At 42.3% G+C, this 6,418-nt stretch overlaps 1 pseudogene; it reads left to right on the top strand.

Moving 5' to 3' along the window:
• The first annotated feature begins 1,840 nt into the window (after positions 1–1,840).
• Positions 1,841–3,785, top strand: LOC132133320 (exocyst complex component 3-like protein; annotated as a pseudogene).
• Positions 3,786–6,418: the final 2,633 nt, after the last annotated feature.

Here is a 6,418-nt window from a genome sequence, read left to right as displayed (position 1 = left end):
TTGTGTTCCGCAACCTGAGGCGAATTAACGCTATGCATTATTTAAACGTTTTCAATGTTATACCGGTTTCTTGTGTCCCTTTTGTTCCAAATGTGGTCAACAACACAAGCCCGGTCATTGTAACAATGCGCTATTCCTCCCTCAAAAAGACCAAGAACGATGGGAATTCCAGAAACGAGTATTATTTTGGAGGTGCCACCTATTTGCTGCTCATAAAAACAATATTTAGGTTGTGTTTGCGCGTTACCTCACTGAATAGGCCCTATTCATGTGGGGTTAAGAATGTAGCGTGGGTATGTGAGGAGGTAGCGTGGGTCGCTGTGTTTCGAGGAGGAGCTGTCAGGGCTTCGGGGGACCCGCCAGAGTCTCTTGCTTGGGTTCGAACTGCGGTGATTTAACTGCATAATAGGATTGAAAGTGAGCCGCGGAATTTATGTCAGTTCACATTTCATCAAACGGTGAATGTGAATTGAAGTCGACAGAACAGAGGGTTAATCCAGAACTAAAGCCAAAATAATTAGGGGCCCCCATCTAATCTGCTCATTCTAACACCCTTCAATGACATTAAAATATGGCAACGCTTGCTGTTGGCAGTCAAATGTGTTCCCCGACTTTAAATGGGCCAATAAAAGCCCAGGCTTTAGTGAAAAGCAGAGGTTTGTTCATAGGAACCAACATAGTTAGCAGTGAATAACTCAAACAAGTTTATTACGTCATTTAAGACAATCTAGAGGTATAAAAGAACTGAAAATGAAATATGTTTGTAATGTAATGAGAATTTGGAAACAAACACAACATATGTTTTAATATGTTTCCTAACAATGGCCACCACCCAAACCCTGGCCACAGCACAAATTTTAAAATGCTGGAATGTGAAGCGTTTGCTCTGAAGCACTCGGAAGTGCATTGGACATTGTGAATTGTTCTTTTTAAAGACAGACATTTTTTCACATGCACTTAGGCCACAATTTACAAATAAGATTCCTCTTATGCACGCAACTGAAAACCTCTGAAACTTGCTGTCGATTCGATCAAACAATAAAATTTTTTCCTTAATTCAACTCCCAAAATATCATTAAGTGTACATTTGTCCATCCATGTCTGGGAGATCTGAGGAGAAGCAGGAAGACAGCCCAGGTCAGGAATGTCAGACAGGAAGTAAATTAGGGGTGGTCACTTTAAGAGACAGTGCATCCATTATAATGATACTCATCCGATTTATTTCTCCACTGTTTACTTTCACTTAAGACATAACCAGCAGTTTTTTCGAGGACACTCTCCAACAAGGGTATTTTGACATAATTTTGTGTATCGGTATAGGAGCAAGAAGAGCAAATTTGGTGTTGAATCGTTTTGAGACGCATCTCTCAGCGTGCACCCTTAACACCAGAACACCAGGTGCTGAAGTGGGCTCTTTCACATCTTTTTCTGTTTGCATGTTTAAACTGCGATTTGTATTTGTTCGTTCAGTTGCAGGAGGACTCGAAGGAGAGCTCGGTTCGGCATTGCTGTCCATGAAAAAATGATAAGCTTTCGTGACTATGCGCAGCCTGTCAACTGTCCTAGTGTCTTTAGACTGTCATCAGTCAGTCGGTTGAGATCACTGGGGGGCCCCCCCTCGGGCGTGGGCCCCTATAATCATCACCACTTTTCACCCCAGTAGCAACGGCCCTGTCTATCACCAACTTAAGTGCTGAGGTTTGTTAAAGTAATGCAAGATAAATATGTACAGTTGTGTTATCATGTGCTGTGTCATCTCTTTCATGTCAATGTGGAGTATAGTGCTAGACAGAGAGACTAGTGGAGTCTCGGAGATAATTGGAACCAGAACGCTGGCAGCATGAGGTACTGCAACAGCTCCAGGGACCCCGGGGATCGTCTGAGATGGGGTTCATCTCTGAGCATGAGGATTTAGTGCTGAATTATTTTGGTTGTCAGAGTTATTTGAATTATTTGGTTGTCAGAGCCCCACAATTTTTGTGTCAGCTGTATGGATAGTGGAGTATGAAGAAGCACTAGATCAGGTGTTTCTGGAGGAGCGGAGGTCAACATTGGGACAGAACACACACATGCCCACTGGGAGACCACATTGCTGGAGGGACCGTTTCTTCAAGGTTTGATGATGACCTTTCCTATTGGTAGAAGTTCCAGAAAAAAAGTTTCTTGTAAGATGACACAAACTTCAAATGTAAAAAGGATTTTTTTTTTTTTATTGACTTAATGTATCCATTTAAACTATTCGGTCAGGTGATGCAGAAGGCAGTGTTAGCTCGTTTCTGTAGCACGTCGTACTTGCACACTCGCAGACCAGGGCTTGCAAGTCACTTATCTGCGCTACAGCATTGCATTATGGGAGACCATCCAACAGTGCGGCTTTTTCTGGAACAATGTGTTCCACCTCACTATCATTTAACAAGAGCTTACCTGCGCTTCTGCCACCAGTTCTTGCAGAACCATCTTGTACTGGTAAGTGGATGGGAGCTAGAGGGTGGGGAAATCTTTGCTGTTCTTAACTGGGTTCTGCACATATACAACAGGTAGGTAAAGACTATGCTTAAATCAGAATTTAGTGTGTAATCAGAAAGTCTTACACATGAGAATTTGTTCTATAAACTCAGAGAATATCGGTGAGCAAGAACTTGTAGCTGAGCTAGATATTGAGGACCTGGGACCTCATACTGTATATCTCAGGAAGGTCTCAAGCAGCTGCAGAACAAATATGTCCAAACAGTTTAACATTTAAATTGTCTTGTCTAGATTAACTGGCCACAAGTTCTTGAAAAAATGTACTGTGATTGTTTGTAGAAGAGTGTCTCAGAGTGGATGCACAAGGCTCTAGAGGTGGAGCTTGACAGACTGGCAGAGGGACCAGGAACCAGATATTGAACATGAAGGCTGCTATCACACCAGCCTTCCAACCATCATCACTCAAGTAATCAAGCAATTGCTTAATCTGCAATGAGCGAAACATTGCTTGAAATTAGCACTGATATGAACTGCTCTGTTGTCTGGGTGGTTAGATGGTAGAAGAAAATGCATGGGTGGCTTTGATTATAAGTGAAGCTCTACAGGACCAGGCGATCCAAATGGGTCTTTACGAGATGGAAAACCTCCTCAGCAGGTGTGTATGTTTAGCAATACCAGGATATCATAACTGTTATTGATTAAATACAATATTTTGTACTCTCATTACATCTAAACAGATTTCGAGATGCAATCATATAATTCGGGAAGAAGCATCGCAGGGATTCAACCATAAACAGCAACCAGTTCTATCTCAATTATCTCCTGGCCTTCATTAACAAGTGCATCATCCTCAAGTGAGATGGCGTACACATATTTTTTTACAGTATGTCTGTATTTATGTAATGTTTGTTTGAAAATGTGTGTGTTTGAAATAGTTTTATGTGTACTGAAGGTGCTTGTAAGCAGTTAGATTACATCTCAGATTTAAATGCACATCTAGAACCTCCACAGAAAGCCTTCAGCAGCAGTTGTGCTCCTTTACTTCAAACCAGTTTTCTTGCATTTCACCTGTGGCTGGCCTGGACCATGCTGTGAGAAAGGCATGCCACTTAGTCTTAGTCATGGACCATCTCTTGTTTGAGTTGCAGCCTCATCTGCAGGAGCTCCTGTCTCGTACCTGGCTGGACCAGGGAGAAGCAAACCCAAATTTGTGTGGGGTTTTATAACGTCACTGTGAACTTTACAACAGGGTGTGGCAACCTTGTCCCCAGGTTAGTTTTTACATCAGTCATCAGAAATTACATAGACCACCCAGTTAAACGAGTGAATATCTTTACCAACAACTATCTGTGTGAGAAAAAGTATTTATTATTTAGATCCGTGTGGTCGTAATTACTGTGAAAATGCATTACAAATTCATGGGGAAAACAACTTAAATAGTCTTTGAATAGATGGCTTAAGCCTGGTTCACACGGGACGATTTTAAAATTGTCGGCCGATTTTCCAAACCTGAGAGACCCCACACACAGCGATAAAAAATCACGGCTCTAACAGTTTTGGTCATACAGTGTGTGGTGTGCAGCCACATGGCAAAATCAACACATCACACACGAACCGATTTGACTCCCGAGCATTCCCAGGTCAGACGCAAAATCTCTCGAGATCAAACGTGACTTCAGAGTAAACAATCATGGCGGACGAAGAGGATGCAGTGGCCATAGTTTGTGCTTTGTTTGTAACCGACAAAAAAACATAAGAAAAACAAGAAAAGGCGATGGTCAAAGAAGTGGAGACAAAGTCCTCCATCTCCGACGTCTACCGGACTTTCTGGTGCGCCATGCCGCCGGCTGTTTTGATTTTGTTTCCCGGTACTTCCTCACCGCCTCGTCACCTCGCTTTCTGATTGGCTACACGCCACAGTCCACAGGCTGCATGATCGTTTGTCCTCGGGGGACACCACACACGAGAAGAAATCGGGCCAAATAAATCCAACATGTTGGATATCCCCGATTTGAGATCGGAGCGGTCCCGACGTCCTTCCGAGCAGAGGAGAGCAGACTTAACACACCACACACGGCAGGAATATCTGATCAGATTATTTTATGATAATCGGAGCATCCTTAAGATTGTCGGAAGGTGTCAATCAGGGCTAAAATCGGCCTAATTATCCTGCCGTGTGAACCAGGCTTTAAGAATGATGAATTCAAAAGACTTTCTCTGCTGGATCCGCGCTGACATCGCCCTCTGCTGGAGGCCAAACGAAATACAATTCTGATGCAAAAGAGAGTGGTCTGCAGAAATAATGATGAGCGAAACCAATTGGCCCAGTGAATGACACAGGATGCTTAGCAGCTGAGGTACTCCTTCAAAGCTTGGTGAACGCTTATTTACATACATTTTTGGGGGGAGTCTCCTGTCAAGTACACCCAGATGCACAGATTCAGCTTTGACGGAAATATAAATGCTTAAAATTAGTTAATTTAAAATTTAAACAAAAACGAATAATAACCTACTCAGTCATTGCAAAACTAAAGCAAAGCTATTCATGAGAAACTGACTTGAATTTGCACAAAACTGGCAATTTATTGGTTCTTATACAACCCGAATTCCGGAAAAGTTGGGACGTTTTTTAAATTTTAATAAAATGAAAACTAAAGGAATTTCAAATCACATGAGCCAATATTTTATTCACAATAGAACATAGATAACGTAGCAAATGTTTAAACTGAGAAATTTTACACTTTTATCCACTTAATTAGCTCATTTAAAATTTAATGCCTGCTACAGGTCTCAAAAAGTTGGCACGGGGGCAACAAATGGCTAAAAAAGCAAGCATCTAGTGATTAATTAAGTTAATTGATATCAAGTCTGTAACATGATTAGCTATAAAAGCTTTGTCTTAGAGAAGCAGAGTCTCTCAGAAGTAAAGATGGGCAGAGGCTCTCCAATCTGTGAAAGACTGCGTAAAAGAATTGTGGAAAACTTTAAAAACAATGTTCCTCAACGTCAAATTGCAAAGGCTTTGCAAATCTCATCATCTACAGTGCATAACATCATCAAAAGATTCAGAGAAACTGGAGAAATCTCTGTGCGTAAGGGACAAGGCCGGAGACCTTTATTGGATGCCCGTGGTCTTCGGGCTCTCAGACGACACTGCATCACTCATCGGCATGATTGTGTCAATGACATTACTAAATGGGCCCAGGAATACTTTCAGAAACCACTGTCGGTAAACACAATCCGCCGTGCCATCAGCAGATGCCAACTAAAGCTCTATCATGCAAAAAGGAAGCCATATGTGAACATGGTCCAGAAGCGCCGTCATGTCCTGTGGGCCAAGGCTCATTTAAAATGGACTATTTCAAAGTGGAATAGTGTTTTATGGTCAGACGAGTCCAAATTTCACATTCTTGTTGGAAATCACGGACGCCGTGTCCTCCGGGCTAAAGAGGAGGGAGACCTTCCAGCATGTTATCAGCGTTCAGTTCAAAAGCCAGCATCTCTGATGGTATGGGGGTGCATAAGTGCATACGGTATGGGCAGCTTGCATGTTTTGGAAGGCTCTGTGAATGCTGAAAGGTATATAAAGGTTTTAGAGCAACATATGCTTCCCTCCAAACAACGTCTATTTCAGGGAAGGCCTTATTTTATTTCAGCAGGACAATGCAAAACCACATACTGCAGCTATAACAACAGCATGGCTTCGTCGTAGAAGAGTCCGGGTGCTAACCTGGCCTGCCTGCAGTCCAGATCTTTCACCTATAGAGAACATTTGGCGCATCATTAAACGAAAAATACGTCAAGACGACCACAAACTCTTCAGCAGCTGGAAATCTATATAAGGCAAGAATGGGACCAAATTCCAACAGCAAAACTCCAGCAACTCATAGCCTCAATGCCCAGACGTCTTCAAACTGTTTTGAAAAGAAAAGAAGATGCTACACCATGGTAA

The sequence above is a fragment of the Carassius carassius genome, chromosome 50 (genome assembly GCF_963082965.1).
Source record: "Carassius carassius chromosome 50, fCarCar2.1, whole genome shotgun sequence".
NCBI lineage: Eukaryota > Metazoa > Chordata > Actinopteri > Cypriniformes > Cyprinidae > Carassius > Carassius carassius.
The sequence above is the reverse complement of the archived record's forward strand: the minus strand, read 5'-3'. Positions and strand labels throughout refer to the sequence as shown.